Source organism: Lycorma delicatula, chromosome 1 (assembly GCF_047948215.1).
Source record: "Lycorma delicatula isolate Av1 chromosome 1, ASM4794821v1, whole genome shotgun sequence".
Taxonomy (NCBI): Eukaryota; Metazoa; Arthropoda; class Insecta; order Hemiptera; family Fulgoridae; genus Lycorma; species Lycorma delicatula.
This window is the reverse complement of record NC_134455.1, coordinates 95,336,577-95,360,392: the sequence shown is the minus strand read 5'-3', so window position 1 is coordinate 95,360,392 and position 23,816 is coordinate 95,336,577. Positions and strand designations below refer to the sequence as shown.

The 23,816-nt window shown below is 29.6% G+C and overlaps 1 protein-coding gene across 2 annotated transcripts in view; it reads left to right on the top strand.

Moving 5' to 3' along the window:
• The window catches only part of LOC142320368 (runt-related transcription factor 3-like), a 228,765-nt gene that overhangs the window by 89,221 nt on the left and 115,728 nt on the right, over positions 1 to 23,816 (top strand). The window lies entirely within an intron of this gene.

The window sequence follows — 23,816 nt, the reverse complement described above, 5'->3', positions numbered from 1 at the left end:
GTTTTAATTTTTATGTTAGTTTTTTATTCTGTTATCCGAGAACAGGCCTTTTACATCCCTCTTGGACTTTGTTAAATTTTATTTATGTTTATTCAGTTTTATATTATTTTGTTTTTATTTTTGCTTCTTTTGAAATAAATTAATTTTATTGTTATTATTCGACTGTGATTTTTGTTGTAAGTTTTTTGTGATATTTTGTCTTTGTTATTAGTTGTAAGTTTTAGTTTTTATTTCTAATATTTTAATTATAATATAGTTTTTTTTTTATAATATGATATTTTAGGTGTGATATTAGTAATAATTTTTGGTTTGTTTAATTTTTTTTAGTTTTTAGTTATGTTTTTACTGTTATATTTTTATTCGGGTGATGATAATACGCAAGCGTTTTTCGCCCTAATAAACAAATCTACACATTGATGTAAAAATTTGTTTTTACAATATATAATGTAAAAGGTTCCCATTGAGAATATACGCATACACGCGTACCCAAGTCTTAAGTTTACTTAGTAAATAAAAAAAAGTAGAGAAATATTTTTTTAATTAAATTTATTATTGACAGGCAGTTTTTATATTATCTAGAAATATTTCTGACAGATTTGGTCTTATATAATAAGTCTCTTGAAAAAAATATAGGTATACTTTGAAATTTAAAATGTAAAATATATCTATTCCTTTATTTTAATTACTAATTTATTCATCTTCGAAGGTATTATTCAGATTCTAGTTTTTTGTTGTTTTTTTTTACACCTAAAAATGATTATTTACGTATTTATTCAGCAACAAGAGGCTGACGCAATCAAAATTACTGTGATGAATGATAAAATGAGTTTTCGTAGTGTTTAAAAAAATTCCGTGCATGACCGAACCCGAAACCTTCTGGATGAAAGACAACGATGCTACCACTCTGCCAGATTGTCGGCCTGGTACATATTATTAAGCTGTTAATTGTTTAACTACCATGACAATTTTATTCGTACTTCAACTGCTCCCTTCAAAGCTAGCTAGTCATTTAAAATCAGTTTTCAGCTTCTTTTAAGACCAATATTTTGTCTGTTATTTACAATTCAAAGTTAAAAAAAAATCAACTATAAACATTATTTAATATCTGAATAACAATCGCATTAAATTTCCAACTTATCTTTGGAAACCATGTTAGCATGTTATAGAATCATATAAACTAAAGGCTAATAATTTTAATAAGGCATTTTCTAGATTGAAATTGAAATTCAAGAACATCAGTACAATAACAATTATATATAAAAAAAAGGTCTTTTAAGTTAACGACGATTAATGCTTAGTTTTTTAGCTTACAAATTGTTTTGTATATTTAACAAATAGAAAAGAAGTAAAAGGATTTTAAAATATTTTTAACAAGTTCAAAAATTACTACTGTTAATGAAGAGGAATTAATAAAATAATTATAATACAGGGCTTAGAGTAGAGAAATTACATCTAATAAAAAAAAAAAAATACTCGTAGTTTTTAATTATTTTTTTAAAATTTTTAATGGTTCCAAATTACGATACTTTGTTGAAACTCGAAAATTAAACATTTTTCTTTGTACATGTTAGTGCAACTTTGTAATAGGTTTTATTTTTTTTTATTGATTTTCCAGCTTCGATATTACTACTAAAATATAATATGAATTTAGATACCGATGTTTTATTCTAACAAAATTTAATTCCTGTTATTTGTTTAATCCAAAACACGCAGGAATGTCAATATAAAAAAGTACTACTAGATAATGACTCTTATTCTGTAGTAAATTGTAAATTACAGCTATGTATATAGTAACTTTCTGCGACCTTGAGTTACTTATATCACATCTTACTATCAGAAGCTAATGAAGGGTAAAGTAACCGTATGGAAAACTAACTTCCACAGAAGTTTAATTCTTCAGGATTCATGATTTACTACTACTCGTTCTTCTGTTTATATTAATTTTATTTTAAATTTTTACTTGTTTTTACTTCGTAATTATCGATATTTTTATACTGTAGATAGAAAGTAATAAGTTTTATCTCGTACTACGTAGTATTAAAGAATCTTGACTTCCTAATGGGAGTTTTAACATCCACAGTATGGCCCGTAATTTAAAAAAAATTATTTATTTGTGTTTAATCTCACTTTCAATTTCATCTACAATGTATTTGTAGACATTTAACAAAACATTTAAGCAAATCAGTGTATACAAACATCTAAAAATTTAAATCGATGTTTAAATAAATCAAATTCTTGTGTACTTATCCACTTAAATATTAATGTAAAAAAAAAAGGTAAGACATTAATATCTTAGTTGAACTTAAAAATTTCATGAATTTTTTGTTATTTTTTCTTATTCTTTTTTCAAAAAGTTGTAAATCAGTTCACCACATTCTTGTGGCTTGTGTAAGTTATATGGTTTAGCATTCTAGATTTAAGCGATATCTTTTATGATGTGACGGAAATTAATAAACTGTTTTAATTGCTGAAATCTGTTAGACGTTTAACTAAAATTTTATTTTGTCAGTGGTAGATTTGTCGGTATGATCACCATGTACTTCTATGTCATATATATATTTGAAGGATATTTAATAAACAAACAAAGCTTTTATTTAACTCGCTTTAGGAATAATCAAATCTTGTAACTGCTATATCTTTTGATCTATCGTATGAAAATCAATGAAATTTGGTACACGTATGTAACTTCGATGACAATACAGCACTACTGTGTCGGAATTTGATATGACCCACCCCTACGCTAAATTCATGCATTTAGTTGAAAATTTTCATTTCTCATGAACTGTCGCATGAAAATGATTGAAATTTGGTACACGTATGTAACTTCGATGTGTAAAAATAAATATTTTTACTTTTTAGTCTTAATAAACAAACAAACTTGAACAAACAATAATATTTAGATATAAATATTATTAAGAATATTTTTTTTGGATGTAAAAAGTCTATTGTTCATTAAGACTAAAAAGTAAAGAATAAAAAAAAATTACAAAAATATATTTGATTACATATAAAAAATTATTTTTGAAAACGCTTTTATTTAACTAATATAAATATTAATAAAAAAAAGGAAACAAATTAGAAAAACCCTTTAAAAAGTAAAAAATAAGAATTAAATCAAATTGATAATTTTAAAGAAAAAAGTATAATATATTAACAAATATAAAAATGCACTGAAAAGTAAAAAATAAATTATATAAATATCTAATAAATAACCAATAAATAAAAAATAAATAAATGTAATAATTATTAAATTTTAAAATTAAAAGTAATGAAAATATTTAGTTAAATAATTCATTTTTTATTTAGTTTAGTTTATTTAATGGTTATTTATTAAATATTTATATAATTTATTTTTTACTTTTCAGTGAATTTTTATATTTGTTAATATATTATATTTTTTTGTTTAAAATTTTCAATTTGATTTAATTCTTATTTTTTACTTTTTAGAGTTTTTCTAATTTGTTTCCTTTTTTTATTAATGTTAATATTAATATTAGTTAAATAAAAGCTTTTTAAAAATTATTTTTTATATATAATCAAATATATTTTTGTAATTTTTTTTCTTCTTTCTCCTGCTCCCCTGGGTCGGATCGGCATTCAAGCAATATTCAACCCAGGGGTTTTATACACCTCATTCGCCTGCCTCAAGTCACTGAGGCGGGGTAACTGGGCCCGGCTATGCCGTTCTCAGGCCCCGCCACAATAGCCGGGACTCTGTTTCGCCTCTTGCCTACTTCAAGCCACCAGAGTGGGAAACCAAGTCCTGCTATATCTGGCCGTTCCCAGATCCCCCCTAGTAGCCGGGTCTCGGTCTTTCTTTTATTTATACTTGTTGTTCCCTGCTCCAGGGATGTTTTCATCCCTGTCTTGGTTTACTTAATTCTGTATGGGGATTCTTTTTATTTCGAGTTTTATCGTACCTAAAAGGTTTTCACAATGCGTTAATACTTTTTTTCTGAAAATTTACTGAGCTTTGTGATTCGTAACTATCCAATAATATTGACTCATCCCGATCGTTCGGTCAATGTAAAAAATTAAATAATTTTTATCTAGTAGCTTCTTTAATTATTTATAAAAGACAGACGTATGTTTATTATCTGTCCAAAAATAAATCAGCTTTTTTGTTGCGTATTTACAAAAATTGAAACTTTTAAAATAAAACAATAGTTTTTATTAGAGAAATTTATTTTTCATTAGGTTTTTCACTACCATTAGCGATTAAATAATAGCTGAAATAATCAATATTTATGTAATTATGTAAAGAATTTCCCGTAATAGTAAAACAGCTACACTAAGAATGATGCTCAAACTGAAATCAACCCACAGTTGCGTCTTAAAATAAAAATAATTTTTACATAATATCTTCTTTAATTATTCGTAAAGTTAGACGTATTCTTATTACCTGCACAAAAATATATCAGGTTTTTATTTCACATTTACGAAAATTGATATTTTAAAATAAAATCCTAAACATGAGTTTCACAAATCAACGTACAAAATGGTAAAAATCTTCCGAATTTGAAGAATTTCTTATTCGATGCCATTCTTTAAATCGTTGTCAGTACAGTTATCGTTGTCAGATTATGAAAAAATTCATGTTCTTGAATTAAGCTCATAAAACAGTTAATCTTGCGTAGTCCAAAAGTACATCATTACCTCGTTCAGTCTACTGACCAGTAGTTCAAAATGTAATGACACTTTTACAGTTCTGTGTGATGGGCTGAAGTTCAAATTTCTGGAATATATAGTTCATATCTGGTACAGTAAAATGTGGAATAACATGATGATGCAACATATCTAAAGCCGTTAGGATGTTGTTGGACACGCATAAAAAAAATATTAGTGATAAAACAAAACTGGAGATTTATTTTTAAAGTTTGCAATTTTGTTTGTAAGCAGGCCAAAAAGGCTGATATTTTGTGACCGGTTTTGGTTGACTTGTAAAATTTCAACTAATTCAATTTGTATATAAAATATCAAAAACTAATGAAAGATGTAAATATTTTTGCTGGATGCACTGTGTAGACATATATTATTAACAGGACTTATGAAATAGGAAAGGAGGAACTTAGATATGACTTTAAATATGTTTGGTTTGCATATTGTATTCTTAAACATATTTATGTATAAATTTAAGACGCAATTATTAATCTAAGTAATATTTATTAAGGTAAATCAGATTATGTAAGCTATGTTAAGTGTTAAATGTAACTGTAACTGTGCAAATTGCAAACAATTTTTATTTCCTTCTTGTAATCACAGGAATATTTAATACGATTTTATTATTTAAAAAAATATATTTATTTAGTTTTTTATTTGTCTATTCAATTTATATTTAATTTCACGTCCCAAAAATTGCGATTTACAAATTTGTTCAATTAGTATTTTTTTTTTTTTTTTTTTTTTTTTTTTTTTTTTTTTTTTTTTTTTTAAGTTGATTAAATTATACTTTTATACATCGCTCGTCTTAATATTATTATTATTATTTTTTTTTTTTTGACAATGCATTGGTATTCGTAACACTCACATCATGTTAATATATTTTTTGTTCATTTGTTTACCTCCTTTCATATTTACACGCAAAAAATTATAGCGTATTTCGCAAATTATACTATAATTTCGAGCCAAATTTTATATGATTTACTTAAATTTTATTTATATTTACGGATATAGATGAGTAAAATTTTAATTTTCTAATTAAACTTTTAATCAAGTTTAAACAAACCTGAGTAAAATATCAAACAAATTTAAAAAACAATTTTTTAAATTAAACAGTTTAAAAAACTGTGGTACTGTTTTCTAGATTTTTTTCTAACGGTTATTACTCTGTATTCTATCAAAGTCCATTGCGTAGTGGAAAATGTACATTTTTGATTGTTAAGTCCTTAAACTCTGTTATCATTCTTTTGTCCTCAAAATCATTCTTTCCTGCTACTTTTGTTGGTTCGCTCTTTCCTCTTTTTTCTGTAATATTATCCATTCTCATCATTATGCATTTTTGAAGAAGCACGATTAAATCTGTAAAATGCTAGTGTAATATTAAAATTGTTCTTACTCTGATTTTTCAATTGGTAAGGGTATTTTTTAGATTGAAATTCATTTTGTTTACTCGTTTGCGGTTCCTTTTAATACGTTTTAATCTTCATTTATACATATATATGATGATTTTGGGAAAACTAGGTTATCATAAAATATATCAGGATGTAGCCTATAGCATTTGAGAAATTTAGAGGTCAACAACCCTAACCCAGTTCAAGTTCAATAAGAACGGTACCATCTTTTACAAATCTTGATTTCAGCCTCCATCCTATCTTTTGTGAATCATTTTTTATGTTTTCTTGCTAATGTTATCAAAATCTTGTGCTATTCTGAATCTTATATTCTGTCCAAAGTTGTTCTAATTCTTTTTTCTTTTGTAAAATACAGTCGTAGATAGTAAACATACAAAAATGTTTTGAAATATTTTAGCATTGCAACTAAAATATTTTTCTTTGTCTTGCAAATCAGTTTTTCAGCAAATTTTCAAATACACGTCATCGCAGTCGTTTAAACCCACCAATTTGTACATTTTTTATACTTCTTACACGCGTGAAAGTTTACCGGTACTACTACTATTAAATAAAGCATGAAAGATAAAAATTTCTCAGAGAATTGTAAATTAATAAAAATTATTGTTAAAAAATAAAATTAGAACAAAATATAATATCTGATATGGAAAGAAAAAAAATGTTTATATATATATATATACAAAACCGATATGGACAGTTAGTGTAGAGAATGCCTTCTATAGATCTATCAACAATAGACCTACAGGAAGACATATGTTTGAATTGAAACCCTACATTTTTTCCTAATATTATAAATAATTGACTCTCATTGTAATATTTTTCCCTTTTAGGTTAACTTTTTTTTTTGTATAAGTAAATATTAATATCAGTCAAACGTTATGAATAAACAACTATTCAGCATTACATTTATTCTAATTGGCATGCGTGCCACAAGGCGAGACGTTGAACAACTGTTTGTTGATAATAATAAATGAATATTTCTTTCTAAGAGACTAAATAATAATAATAAACATTGTATTATTGTTCCAGTTGAATTAAATAATCATAGGTTATAATTAGATAATTATAATAATTTAGTTTTATTCAGCAATAAGTAGGTAATTTTAACTAATTATTAAAGGAATAGCATCTCCATTTGTAAATGAAATCAAGAAAATACAATGTAGATGAATTTTATAAATGTAAAGCATTCTGATTATAGCTTTTAACTTTTTAATGAAAACGTAGGCTGAATATATCGTTAAATTTCAAAGGAGAAACAAATAGTGAGCATGCATTGTCAATAAATTATTTCTTAAAAGTATACTAATCACACCCCCATTGTGATTAGTAATTATCAATTTAAATTTACTTTATAATTTCTTATTTAAACCAGTAATAGTGTACCTTAAATTCTGATTGAAATGTGACCGATTCGTAATTTAAATCTCCAGCGTATGCGGAGTTATTTTTTTCTTTTCTGGGCGCGAAACGAGGTGTTGTTATCAGCGCCCAGAAACAAAATTAGTATAGTAAATGATTAAAAATTAACAATTGAAATTTACCTTAAAAATTAAAAGGATATAAAACGCCTATGCGGTATGCAAATAGCGAAATAAAAATAATATTAAAAATCTAACATAAAACAATAAAATTGCCGTACGTGAAAAGGCAAAAACATATTACAGTTTGAATAAAAATTTTGAATCCAGATGCACGGCCATAAGAAATTTTAAGATATTAGATATCATTGATACATTGTTGCCTAAGATACTTCGGATTTTAGCCAAACTTCCGACGCAGTGCCGCATAACAGACACAACCACAAAGATGTGGTGTTCCATTAGTTGAAGTCGCAGCGAACACAGACGGGTGCATCGGTCTGATTTGTGAGATGTCCATGAGTAATTTTAGTGTGTCCTATTCGCATACGGAAAATAATAACCGTCTCTGGACGGTTATTCCTGCATTAGGAGCTCCACGGTGACACAATGTTTTTAACTGGAGGAAGTTTATTGTTGACGGTAGCATTCCATTCACTTTGTTATCAGAAACCATCCTCTTCAGAAAACAGATGAGATTGTTCAAAACTACGCGATTAGTGAAAGGAAGCTGTATAAAAGTCTCTTTTGCCGCACGATCATTGCCTGAATTTCCAATATGATAGGGATCCAGCAGAAGCTCACGGTTGTGTTACGGTGAGTCATTTCAGAGATGATAGACTGTATAGCACAGACAACAGGGTGTATGGAGTACATGTCTTTAATCGCCTAAAAAGCACTCATGGAATCTGAACAGGTTAAACTAAGTATATTTAAGGCCTTGTTAATACCACACAATTATAATAGACCCAACACTTAATAATACCAACTGTGGTATTTATGCCTACGGCAGACAAGGTAACACCTGGGAAACTTCCCTGAGGTACTCCGTTGTCTAGTGTAAAATTTTCGGATACCGTCGTTCCAACTCGAACTCGAAAGGACCGACAACTGAGAAACCCCTAATAAATGCAAGCGGACTCCCTTGTATACCTCATTCATCCAGTTTATTTATGATTTTTCTCCTCTAAGTCATGTCATACGCCTGTTGAATATCGAAAAATGTAGCAAAGAGGCGTTGGCGAAGTAAGAAGGCGTTTTGAATGGCAGATTCAAGAGTAACTACTTAATCGATAGACGATCTACATTGGTGGAAACTGCATTGTTCGGGGCAATTAGAGCGTTTCTCTCAAGGTACCATACCAGGCGACGGTTTACCATTAGTTCACCTTGCTCAGGGTACTGGTCAAGGAGATAGAATGATAACATGAGGGGCATGATTTATCATTACCAGGTTTCAGTACAATAATCATTAATCAACAATGCTTCTGATCAAGGATCTGGAAAAACTTGATCAGAAAATATTCCTTTATAAATACACAAATGATGTAATGTAATATCCGAAAGATGTGACAATATACTAAGCCTGATATTACCATTTTCAGAGGAAGTGTTACAGGATTTATTGAAGGCATACTTTAGCTCATCAAAAGAAATATGTATGTTTAATTCATTTCATGAGTCTCCAGTCACAAACGGAATATTTTCTACCTGCAACTTATTACTCGTAAACTCAGGATAATACGATGCTGTAAATGAAATTGATCTAAACGAGTTTCCAAACGCATTCGCCACATCAATTGCCACTGAAACAGCGGTCCCTGCCGCTTTGCAGTCCAATCGTCTGCGGTGAATGTTCTGTTCCACACATAGCCCGATCTTTTCTCCAAACAACCGATGACGCAGTTATCCGAGAAATGGTATCGACATAATTCAGCCATGATATCAAGTTAAGTACAACACTAAACAGAGCATTTCTGTAATAGGCATCCGATTGAAATCACGTAGAGCCCTATGATAGTGTACTTCTGCAAATCACTATATGATAGTGTACTTCTGCAGTCTTCGTCCCACCAAGGAACAAGAGGCCGTCTTGACTTTCCACATGTTCTTGCACTATCAACACTTTGATAGTGCAAGTTGATGGATCGCCCTAATCTTGTGTTGGCTAAGAGAACATTTGTACCCGATCCAATCTGCTTTCCCAACCACTCATCTGCGTGGCTGAATCTGAGGCAAATCACTTTTACCAACCTAGATAACAATCAGTCTGCGATAGCTTCCAAAAACCTTTCTTTTTGGAAATGTGTCAGGTAAAACGTGGAAGTAGGGATTCCGAACACGACAAATCGGTGCATAAAAATGAACCAGACGAATATGACGTAAACGTGTACGACCCATCGTTTAACAAGGAGCAATCCAAGTTCAGCCTCAGTCGTTCAATTATAGTGCGTCGTAAGAACATGATGGTGAGCCCCGCGATTATGAATGACGTTGAAATCGCCAATTTTTAGGCATGGCAAACTAATATGTGAAAAGAGATTAGACAGATCATCCCCATCGATATTGGAATTTTGGGGAAGGTATAAGTTGCAGATATTCATTTTAAAGGCGCAGATATCTTCACTGAAACTGCAAGATGTTTGTAATATAGTTTCTTTCACTAAAACAACTACACCTTCACGTCCTCTGCCCTCTGTATTATAGTCGCATCTTTCGTAGACATAACCGCGAAAAGGCACTTCATCCTGAGGACGGGGGTAAATCTCCTGGTAATGTATTTTCCTCCTGTAGTAGGATTTCAGTATCCTCACGACGAGAACGAATACAGTAAACATTCCACTGAATAATATTTGTGGCCATAAATACAGCTTTTTCTCGTTACGTGTGAAATCTTCATGCAGATTTTTTATCAAATACAATCCGGTTTTTCTTTTTGGATTTTATAACCTTTACAAAGTGCTTTGCGTTTTTTGGCACTTCTTCTGCCACCTTGTCATTGCAGAGATATCGAATTGGTGGAGGGCTTGGAAGCCTGGGAGGATGGAGATGCCGTGTCAGGCAATGATGTTTTTATTGATCCCTTCAAAGGCATCGTGGTTGTTCGCTGTGTAATTGGTGAAATAAAATTTTATGTGATGGTGTAGCGACTGAAGAGGTTTTAGGCAAACCACCATCGGTCTTTCTAGTAGACGTTACCTTCTTGCCAGTACTCAATGCTACACTAGCAGATGTACTGGGACTTTACTTGTTCAGACAAAGCTTCTACCAATTTGGTTAGATTTTTACACTATGCGCATTCTTTGTCTTATTGTACGTTGTGTGAGAGAGCCTGTTCAAAAGTAATACTAGGTTGTACAGGATTCCTCACGCTGAGGGGTTTTCTGTATTCCCGACGAGCCACCAGAAAATACACTTTCTGCTCAGTACAGATTTTCAAATGGATTTTTCTTCTTTATAAATGGGGCATTCTATAGACCTTGCTAAGTGTAAACCTTTACAACTTATACATTTTTTCTTTCTCAGCGCATGCAATTTGAACGTGTCCTGTACAGCAGCAATGCGCACAAACTTGTTCCTTCGGTGTTTTTTTTTGGTGTGACCAAAACCCTGACACTGAAAGCAGTGTCTCGGGTGTGGTATATATGATCACACACGGACAGAAAGGTAGCCAATTTTTACCCGTTCAGAAACCGTTGAAGCAGAAAAGGTTAGAATGATTGAGAAAGTTGACACATCAGTACCTCATAACCATCTGCACAAAAGTGACTGGCTGCGATGATAGCTCTTCTGATATATCCGCTAATTCAATACCAGCTACGTCTCGGCTAAACATAACTCCCTTGTTAAAATTTAGTATATTGTGGGGCTCTATTATCACTTCATCTTTCCCTATATTCTTAAGGGCTAGGAATTTTCGGAATTGGTCTTCACTACCTGAGCTTCTTAACGCCCCTCCTAAGCTTCTTAATGGAGTCATAGGCGCGCAAGGTATTATCATACATTTATTTGTTAGAAAGGGATACACCTTTGTTAAAGATTTACCTTCCTCGTAATATTTAACTACAATAAACCGAAAGATTTTCAATTAGGACTGTCTTACGGTTCCCAAGAGTATTAGCGATTTAAGGACCACTCCAGCAGAACGTGCGCGTACTGGAGCTAGGGTTGCATACAACTGGGTTCACCCTAGTGCCCAGAGAACGTAGGTTGAAACTCATTACGTAGAGCCATCCACCCATCGGTACGAAAATTTCCACCTTCGCTTGCGTTTCGTAAGGTGTTGCAACACCACCGAGTGTAAGTGTAAGAAGAAACAGCGTAAGATGTTATTGTGTTGCTGTGTAAGGGTATGCGTTGTAATTTGTGTAGTGTTTCTGGTCTGATTTATGTGTTTTTGTACAAAACGTTCAGCAGCTCGTGTGTAGTAGGAAGTAATGATACTTATGCTAGAGTCGTGGGGACTCTAGCATGGGGTTTAGTTACTACTAAACCCCAAAAGAGTAAGACTCCCCTTCGGTGCGTATTGCATTTTGATCTCATTTTTCAATTACTTATAATTTCACAATTTAAGACATGTTTCTTTTGAAAAACCTTTACCAAATATTTCACAAATGCTGCTTTAAAGTCAAATAATGAAAAAGAAGAAGAAAATAATAATTAAATGAGACTATGTACAAAAAGTATATTACAACCTGTGAAAAAGTAGCATCAAATTTGAAGGAACGTTAGTAGATAAATTGATTTACTTTAAAATGGGAAATAATTAAAACAAATACGTTTACCGCAATTTTGTTTAAACAATTTCACGTATCTCTCATCAAATTTAGCGTTTACGAAAAAAATTTAATTATATAAATCAGATTATATGTAAAAAAACAAATTAATTCTGTAATTTTTTGAAGATAACTAAACTGATTTCTATTTAAATCTGTAAGTAGTCAGGGAATGGAAGAAAACATCTAGTAAAGGCAAAAGTTGAGGCTCATGCTTTTTATTGATTTTAATATATTATAGTTTTCGTTATCTTTTATTGTAAAGATATGATAAGGAGCACTTAAAATTTTACACAGAGACCTATATACCGATAAGCTTGAGTAAAGAAAAAATAATAATAAATTACCTCCTTCCTTTTTTATTGAAAGAGGAAGAAAATATTTCTAAAGATTTGTTTCTAATTCTGTATTTCATCATAAAAAAAAAAATTGTCCTTAAATGTGTTTAATATGTATGGTGGTATCCTGCGTATAATAGGTGTGTCATATAGAACTATTTTTTCATGGTTTTTGAGAAAGCATTTTCTAAATGTAACGACGTTTTTCATGCCTACTTCAAAGAAAATTTCTTTGAATGTACTACATAAATAATTACTTGGGCCTGAGATTTTTACTCCTGCGGTATCAGCTGACTACACCCGGCTAATATCACTTCTAGCGATTGTTGCATATAGAAAAACAGTAACACAGATACTCAATGTATGGAAACCATGTTTTACTAGTTATAACTAAGTGCTTAGTCGGAGTTATATAACTAAATAAAGTTATAACACGTATTTACTGTTACAACTATAGAATGATCGCTTCATTACTTTAGAAAATTAAATTTCTACGAAAACATAATATCATCGAGGTAATTGGAATCGGAATGATCTGAACTAATTTGTTTTAAGTCTATTTATTTACTCCTGATGTTATTTAACTTCATATTCCAACCGGTCTATTAATAACGCGTAAGAGAGCTCACTTAATACAATTTATAGTAAAAGTATAATTACAGTTATTCAGGAAAATATTAATACGTATTTCACTTACGTATCATAACTTATACTATTATTATACACCCTTGGAATACTCTACATGGAATTCCTTTTTTATGTGGTTTAATGAAGCTGTATTCACGACATAGGTTGCCTTTATAGTTTGATAAGATCTGAAGGTTTTCGTTTAAAGTAAACCACATAAAACAAGAGAATTAGCAATATTATTTTGTTACTAATAAGAGGAGAAACAAAGATGCAGTTTTAGTAAAGAATGTCACGATAGATAATTCTACGATGTAAGGTTACATTAGAATGTATAACTCCTTTGACTCATTAGGGAACTTTCTCCTCCTATCCCTTGACTCCGTTATTTTGTAAATTCTGAATAATGTAGCCAAATGTGTAGAGGCTACTTTTAATGAGATATGTCTTCATTAGAAGTCATATGATGAAATATATATATATATATATATATATATATACGTACGTAATTGAAAATACCAAGCAATTTAATTCTCATTATATACCTTATGTAATGATTGTTAATAAGAACATCTTATAATAAGTTATATTTACTTAGTTACTACTACGTTAGATAGAATGCAGTGTAGCTAATACTAATAACTGCTTTTCAAACAAAATAATCATTCTTTATTATTTTTTATTAAATTAATTTTTTTATACTGTTGGAATTTGAAAAGTAAACGCATGATTAATTTATTATTATTTGTAAATATTTTTTTTTTTAATGATATTATCATGTTTTACTTAATTTAAAGTTTTGTCATACCGAAAATTTGTTATGTTATTTGTGTACATATTTCTAACAGAACCATTTTTTATTGAAATATAATATGTATTTTCATTAGTGAAGTTTTTTTAGATGTGATTTTAAGTATATGATGCAAAATCAATTAAGTAAAAGAAAAATATTTAACTTCAGATTTTCTAATCTTTCTTTCTTTCTCCGGTTTTGCCTACCGTTCAGATAATACTTCGGAGGATGATATGTATGAGTGTAAATGAAGTGTAGTCTTGTACAGTCTCAGTTCGACTATTCCTGAAATGTGTGGTTAATTGAAACCCAACCGCCAAAGAACACCGTTATCCACGATCTAGTATTCAAATCTGTGTAAAAACAACTGACTTTATTGGGAAGACTTTCTAATCTAAAGTTAAATATTTTAACTATACATTTTCTTTATGAAATATTTAGGTTAATCGTTTGACGATTCTCGCAATCTACCGATATTTGTAATTTATTTTAATGTATATTTGAAATGAATCGATGAGAATGTATACAAAATTAATTACATTGATTACTGTAAATGCAGTGATTACCATATCCAGTAAATATTCACCGATAAGGACTCTGCGTAAATATATTTCAGTGAAGTAATTTTTTCCTAAGATGGTATGGCAAATCGTTCTCAAGCACCCTTTATCAGGATTATTTGAGTTGAAGTGGTTTCTCGCTACTTTCTTTATAAAATCAGATATGTTACTCTACATCAGTGTACTCTATAAAATAGACCTTTACTCCATTCCCTAAAAGAATTGGTTGTGTAATAAATGTGTTTAATAATATACAAAGCAATCTATCTAGTGGTACTTTTGTTTTAGTTAAATAAGAAAGACCTGATTGATAATGTAAAGCAACAAATGAATATATTTTTTTTTGTCTTGTAACAATACATTACATCATTCCATTACAATCATTCCATCTACTTAATGGAAAAGCCTTCGATTTATGTCATCGATTTAAAACACAACTAAAGTAAGCCTATTAACAAATGTTTAACATTTAAAAAAGTACTGCAGATTCAATAGCGACATGGTTTTTTTAATATTAGTATGTATCGATGTGTAAATTTAGATTGCTGTACAGAAATACATTACAGTCAAGAATAGTTATGTACTGGGTTATACATATATTTCTCCACAGGAAGTTTTTAGAGGAAGGATCAGATAATAAAATCAATCAGTTTGTGCCTTTGTTGTGTGCAAGTACATACTTTATCATATAGCTATTAAACGAATTTCTGAAAATCGAAGTCAAACATTATATTGTTTTTAGGAATATTTTCCTTGTTTATAATACGTATAATTCTCAGCTACTACGAAATGATGCTCAGCAATAAGAGAAAAATATCAACAAAAGGTCTAAAATTTTCCTAGGTTATTTTAGGTAATAAAGTTAATTTTTGTACTAACAATTCTTATGAATGAATCAGTTGAATTTGTTTTCTTTTCTAATTTATTTGGTGAAGCTAGATGTAAGTTTTGGTATTACAGGAATTAACCTCTTTTACATCCACTTACTCATTTTCTTTTTGGATTTAGGCAGGAGAGTTTTGTTAAGAATTTATATAATAATTATGTGGATAACAATTATATGAGACAGTTGTATTACAGTAGAATAGAATACAGTATCATAAATTTTAAAAAATATATATATTTTATTTATTTATTATTTTTTTTTGCTGGATAGTGTTTTCCATAATTATTGTTATTGATACAATTTAACTGTAAAAAATTGTGGAATTTTGATTTTATTTAAATAAGGTTATTTTTAAACACACTAAATATCTGGATTCAACTTCGAAAAAAGAACTGATTTTTTGAAATTAAATTTATCTTAATGTAGGTAATGCCAATTGGAAATACTCCGGATTACCAAATAATAATATAATTATTTGGTAATCCGACCAATTTTTTTTTTCTTTATTTTCATTAATCCTGTTTCTTTATAATAAGTTTTGTTAAAATTGGTCACATGGAAGATATCACTTTAATTAACATACCGTGTTATTGTTCTTCAGCATTTGGTGGCCAGATGGTTTCCGTAACACACCGGGTTGGCCTAGTGGTGAACGCGTCTTCCTAAATCAGCTGATTTGGAAGTCGAAGGTTCCAGCGTTCAGGTCCTAGTAAAGCCAGTTATTTTTACACGGATTTGAATACTAGATCGTGGATACCAGTGTTCTTAGGTGATTGGGTTTCAATTAACCACAAATCTCAGGAATGGTAGAATTGAGAATGTACAAGACTACACTTCATTTACACTTACACATATCATCCTCATTTATCTTCTGAATTATTATCTGAACGGTAGTTATCGGAGGCTAAACAGGAAAAAGAAAAAAAAGTTGATTCCATACATTTCTAGTCAATTTTAAATGCTCAGCACATACTTGATTTAATGTGGGTGTGTTAATGTCGGTATTGACTTATGTTTTAGATGTACCAAGGTACGTTCGTAATTGTTTTTAAAAATTCTGAATGGAATATTTAAGACTTTTGATGTTCTATAACGCTATTCCCATAAACCGACCATTTACAATGTGATATATCATTGTGTTATTTGGCTTTTAACATGCGTAACAGGCTCTTTACTTTGAAGATATAGTTTTGCGTGTCGGGGATTTTAGTTTTTTAATTAATTTTTAACTGTCCAGTAGAACAAATATCGTACCCGTATCATGGGCGATGATAACACGATGGTTTATCGCTGTAAAAAAAGCATGCGAGCTTGAAAACTGAGTTTTGTTTTTGCTTCATGATTTCGCCACATAAATTTGAAGCTTGTCCGTAGTATATGAGAATAAAATTTTGTAGCGTATGAAAAATGCTATGCCTGACCGGGATTCGACCCCGGTCTCCGAATGAAAGGTCGAGAAGCTACCATTCCTCCACGGAAATCGGCGGAATGTTTAGTCAATGTATGTTTACACCCAAATAACCAGCAGATTGTAGAATAGTAACCTATTTGCTTTTCATCCGGAAGATTCTGAGTTCAGTTCCCTGTCAGGCATAACATTCCTCTCTCCATCTATCTGTGTTGTATGTCCTTATTCAACTAGGGTTAATTTTGTTTTAGTTAAATAGTTATTACTTAATTTTTTTTCTATTATTCTTGATCTGAGTTAAGAAATTATTTATTTTTTGTTAATTATTATTATTCAAACGCCTTTATCGATTATAATTAAAACAATTCTTTTTGTCATGTATTTCACCGTTGTTAAAATCTTATCACACCCGTTAAATTTTTATTGATTTTTTCCTCCACAAAAAAACAGAAACAAGTAGATCAGTATATAATGATGGGAAATGTTTCAGGTTGTTATAACCCTTATAATGGGATTCATGATATATTACATAAGTGAGTAAGGAAATGGAATGATTCACTGTGCGTTCCTAATATGTATTTGTGCATTGATATACATAGTATACATGCGAATGAGTTGTGAAAAATATGTATTATTAATGTGTGGAATAAATTATCAGTGAATTACTATTTCTGATTCATCTTTTCGTATCTAACATTTCAAATTTGACGCATAATTTCTGAAGAAAGCTATGAATTCATTTCACACATCAAGCCAAGTTACTTTAAGTATGTTTTTTTAATTTTAACCTTTCCATTTCGTTAAGTTGTATTTAAAATTCAGTATAACACATTCATTAGTTTATCAATAACTTGATTTACTGAACAGTTAAAATAGAATATGTTCGATTATTTTTCTGAAATAAAAAATATAATAAATTAAATTCTAGAATTATTAATAATTTTTATAAGAATGCTCTATTAATAAAGAGGTAAATAAACATTTATAGCATTTTTTTACGTGTTCAATTAAGGGGAAATCCTTATTTACTACGTTCCTTTAAATAACTGAATATATAAAGTAATAATTTTACTTACAGATCAACAATTGAGACTGGAAGTAGATTGTTTAACAATTTATAGAGTAAAAGTGAAGTACTCATCTGCACACTAACTTTTTTTTAGATTTGCTGAGGTTACTAAAAAATCTTAATACATAGAGATGATTTTTATTTTTCTCTGTCTCTTTGTTACTCTATTTTTTTATGTTTAGTATTTTTCAACCTTATTTTTGGTGTATATTTTATTATAAATTTTGTGTTTAAACGATAAATGACAAACGGTTGTTTTCTCTCTCAGAAAAAATCAGAGAATATTACAAAGGAGCTCCTCAACTCCGCAGACGGAAAGTGCTTTGTTTGTCGAGAATAACTATCCAGTCATAGATCAGGACTTCGTCTCTCTTCTGAACAGAAACGGAACGCTCCCATTTTTTTTTTGCGTACGTTGTATTTTATGGACATTTTATACGAAAAAATTACTAACGGATTTTTTTTAAAGCTATTAACAACTTAGTTTTTTCTCGTTCACTACATTTTATTAAGTTTTAATTAATGGCATATTGTTAATCATGGTCAGTCTTCGACATTTTGGTCTTTTAAACCAAGTTTACAAACCTGTATACTGTCACATTATTAAAAAGATTCGTAATTGTCTATACTATACGATTTCATAAAGTTACACAAACAGTTCCTCTGTAGAGCCAAGACAATTATAAATGAATGGATAAAATCTCGGATTTGTTTTGAATTGATGCTCTTGACACTTAATGTTGTTTCCAAAAGAGAAAATTGGTTTACAATAAAATTCTACTCGTTGCCTCTTGTCTACGGGCTTTAACCAACAACCACCCTCAAACTTAATTGAATTATTGCATTATGGATATCTCTGTATAAAAATGTATATTTTTAAGGCTCTTGGCAAAATTTTTTATTCAATCAAACGAGAAAGGTTTATAGAAAAGTTAGTTTTCTTTAAGTGCTACACCGATTCTGATGAAAATTCCTTCACTTAAAGAAAAAAAAAATAGTTTCCTTTTACATACAGTAAGTTTGTGTTTCAGAAAAGTTTTACGTTGTTAAGGTTCGCGTTTTTAAAGTTTTTAAATTTCTTTACTTTTTTCTAAAGCAAAATTCCCAATCGCTACAGTTCCATTATACTTCTATGTTTTTGCATTTTTTTGTTTTAATTATTCTCTTTTTACTTCTATTTATTTATTTTTTTATTACGTATTTATTGTTATAAATATTGCTTTCAGGTGACAATAACTCTAGTTTTGGTTACTCACGAAAAAACCTTCATATAATGATGGCACGAGGGCTATCTAATAAAAGTAAGGTCTTTAAACATTGCGCTGTTTAAAATAAAATCTTTCGTAATATTTATATCCGTTGTTAAGCTGTACCTATTTATTTTTCGTTGTCTGAAAATATTTACATATATATATTTAAAAAATTTGTTATATATGATATATATTTTTTTAAATGTCTGTCTAAAAATTAGTAGGAAAATTTTTAATTAAAAAAATCAAAAGTATTACGTATTTCCTTATGTTAATGTGATAAAATGTCTAAAAAGGTTTTGTAAATGATGGTTTTGTAATTTTTTTTTCTATCCAACACCCTGAATAAAACTGACTTTTAACCTCATTATTTGTAGAAAATTAAATTTTAAGAAATTATTTCTTTGGTTTATCGTTTCTTTTATTATACAAAACGTGCAATAATTAATTAATTATGAAAAATTTAATTTTAATTTTCTTGTTCTGTTAATAATATTTTACTAATTAATTACATTAAGAGTTTAATAGTACATTCTTTAGTTTAATTTAATTATAGAATTATTTAATCACAGTTGGTAAATTATATTTCTTATGAAGCAATTAAATTTTGTTCTTTTATTATGATAAGAGGCTCTTAATAACCTCGTTTATAACCTCGTATATTTAGTTAAAAAAAATACTATTGTATTGCTTTCGCGTTTTATATATACATATGATTTTTTTACGTTTATTTTTTTCATAATCCTAGTGAGAAAAATGTTCAAGAAGTTTTTCACACAAATTAAAAATCTTTTTTGGTAAGATAATTGCATCTCAATCATATCCCATGTAAACATGAATCCCTTTCAAAGCTTACTAATGCAAATGATGAATTAATTGGTTTTCCAGTGCCTTATTCACTGAGCCAAATATACTGAGAATCTCTTTAAATGATATCGTCACTTTGGTCTCTACGGTTATCAGCTGTATGAGGATATCAGTAATATCAGAGAAAGCAACTATTATTAGTGCCGTTTATACTGTAGATACATTACATTTGTTACAGCGTTAACATAAACTGTGACAGATAATGTAAAGCAATAAATTAATTAATGTACACCTGTAGGGAAGTGTGCTTGGATTAAAGGTATGAAGTAAAAAAAAAAGAAAAGATTAATAGCGTTCGTTGATCTTTTAGTAAATAAAGCAGTGAATTTAATTACTCGAGAATTCTGTTTTAAAACTTAAGAAAAATATAATTATGTACTTATAATATACTAATTGAAAAACAATTCTATAGTCTCTATCTATTTATCTCTCTCTCTCTCTCTCTCTCTCTCTCTCTCTCTCTCTCTCTCTGGGAGTGTGTGTGTGTGTGTCTTGTGTGTTTTTTTTTTGTTTTTAGATTTTTTCAATCATTTTTTTTCAGTCATTACAATTGCAAAAACAGCTGAATATATATTTCAATTTATTAAAAGTGTATATCTTTAAAATTTGAACGCATAAACTCTGGGAATATCCGTCAAAGTTGTTCAAGAATAAGTTAGTTTCTTTTAAGGATAGAACAGAAATTAATCGTTGTGAGCAGTATTACGAAGTGAATCGAGCACGTGCATAAGTAATGACTTGTAAAGTATCCGTCCGATCCAGCTTCAGTTAGTTTGAGGCAATCGATCTCGATCCCACAGTGCCTCATTATGCATCTTAATCATTTCCTCAAGTGGGAGCATTCACACGGTCAGATCGCGGCCGCCAGCCTTGTACATCCGTTCACATCTGATAGCGTTTGGACCTGCCTCACTTCTCACTTCCTGGCATTGACACTCTCCCACCCTTCTGACTACCCCTCCCCCCACCTTTTTTGAATTTTAGATAAAAAAATACATTGTAGGTGGTCATATAGCTATGGCCGCGCTTTTTCTTATCAGAATAGCACGATTCATATTTTGATAAAATAATATTAAGAGGGGGAAGTAAAAGTATTATAAACAATGTAATACTGCAAGCACTTAACGATATACATAATTTTGTTAAAACATTTTTTTAATGTGATAAGGATGATAAAAAAAAGTCAATGGAAACAAACTAGATAATTAATATATATAGCCTGTATAATAATAATATAAAATAAACTTCTTGTTATAATAATAGTAATAAAAAGCTATTTTAAAAGCTTTATCGTGGTTATTCAATTGTAATTTTTAACTTTATTTGTTTTAATTGTGCGTACATGCATGCGGGTGCGCGTTTTGTGTAATATTAATTTATTTAATCCCAATCATTATTCTCCCTTAACAGTATTCGGTTTCCTGTTAGAACTGTAACAAACGTTCTGCCAAAAACCTAATCCTAAAAAAATCTAAACCTTTCCGAAAAAAATTGTTTGATATTTTATGGACTTTTTAACCTGGATTCCTTCGATGTAGGAATCCCAGATCTAGTATCTAGGGATCTAGGAGCCGATGTGGCTCCTCAAGAAGCCGTCGACCTTAGCGAAGCATGTGATTACTGTATTTCGATGTAAGGACTGTTATATAACTATATTTATAGGACTATATATAACAGACTGTTATAGAGAGTAGGTAGGTGGTTATTGTTAAATGTAAGCGACATCGAAAATACTGGCTTATAATAAAATTTATCAGCATAAGATTTTTATTCATTACCCTTTTGTTTTCATTGTTGTGTCCTTTTTCGATATACTAAGTCAACATATGGTTTTTGATTGAATGGTGCTCCAGTATAAGCGGAATGTTACGGGTATTTTCTTTGACTGTGTATATTATATAACATTGCGATTTAAATTTAAAGTAGCACCAGAAGTAGTATGTTGCTCATGTATTTGCTGAAAATTCTATGCGATTACAATCAATATTGTAGTTTGTTTTCAGATTGTTGATTTTCTTCAGTTTGGATAGAAGCCCTTTACACTTCCGCTTTTATTCGTTTTAGTTTATGTATAAATACATTCTTTAAGTATTTTAAGTATCTTTGTTGATTGTACTCCCTTTTGTTTGGTTAACTATTTTTCTCTCAATTTGCTTTTCCACCTGATTGATTTTTACAGCCATTTTGATTTGATTTTTGTTTTGGTGGCAGGGTCATGCTAAAACCCCTCAAGTTCTTTTGAAAAATCGTTTGAGTGTTTAAATAGCGGCTTTTTAAACGCTTCGACGAGAATTTTTTTAGACGGAATGTTGATTTCGAGTGATAATAATTGACTTTCTGGTAGTTTGTTCCTTGTTGATCCCCCAAAACTTATTTGCTATTCAATAATTGGGCGAATAAAAATCATTATAAAATCTGATCTTTCTGAAAAATCTCTGCCTATCCCAGCCATCGATCCCAGTTATCGATTCGTTAGAGTCAGTACATTTGTTTTCAACGGCTTTCACCTTTTAAAAATATATTAATATCCTCACTATTATCTGTCATTTAATTTCTATTTATTTTAAATGTTTTCCCATTGCAACGGCGTTTCTCGAAATAATTTTGCAGTGTTTAATTCTGGCATTTGATAACACTTTAGCAGAATTGTAATTCAAACAAAATTAGAAGTCAAAATAAATAAATAGTGCATTAATTGTTCAACAATACAAATTAGGGTTATTTTTTTCAGCATATTACAAAATATATTACGTGAAATTACTAGAACCTTTTTCATGTTTCTTTATAATACGAAAAAAATGTTCACATCAGAATAATCGTATATGAACAGATTGTAAAAATACGTTATATAGAGGAAAAAATCGATTTGCATCCTTCATGACTACCTCGTTTTGTATTTTTTTTTTAAGTTTAGCAAGGTTTTTGTCTAAGCTAAATTTAAAATTCTGGTCACTTTTTATTTTTAAAGAAATTAGGTTTACTGTAGCGTACTATTTATTGTTTTGGGAATTAATATGATTTAACAACTTATTTACTTTGCTTTTTATCAGAACCGTAATCATTTTGCTGCTTCAGTCTTTAGTATCTTCAAAATACTTATCTATATACTCTCTTACCACAGACTGCACACCGTCTTCCTCCATTCTTTCTTCTTCAATCACTAATTTAACACACTTATAAAAACAAAAAAACAACTATTAAGAACCTCTCGTTTGATTAGATCTTTAATACATTATGATACCATATCTCTTATAAGAATTAAAAATATCATTTTTTTTTCAAGTTTCTGTGGTCCGAAAATAGTTGATTAGTAATAATTTAGTAAAATCATCATTCATTTATACGGATTAATTACATGTATTATTCTGCTTTTTTTGTAATTACTATTTTTAGTACCAGTCGAATTATTTCTCTGAAGTGTTTCTAATGATTAAGTTTAATTTACTAATCCTATTAAGCTTCGTATATGTTTATATATTAATTGATATTAAAGTGTATTTTCTTTTTTTATTATTTCCACGCCTCTTTCTTATAAATGTTAATATTTTATAACTGTTTTTGCCTATTATTTTATACTTTTGACAAAAACCAAAAGTATACTATATATTTTTGAAATCCAGTTTTCGGATACTTGTGCTTAATTTTCAGAATTATGAGATGTACACAATTTTGGTTTTACTCTGTTGGAGAAAATGACTTCTGGCATCTGCACTCTATTTTCTTCATATTTCCATGTACCGTTGTCATCTGCATGCTTCAGACGAATCATTTAGTGCCTAATCCTTGGAAATTGGCAAAGGCCTTCTTGGTAAAT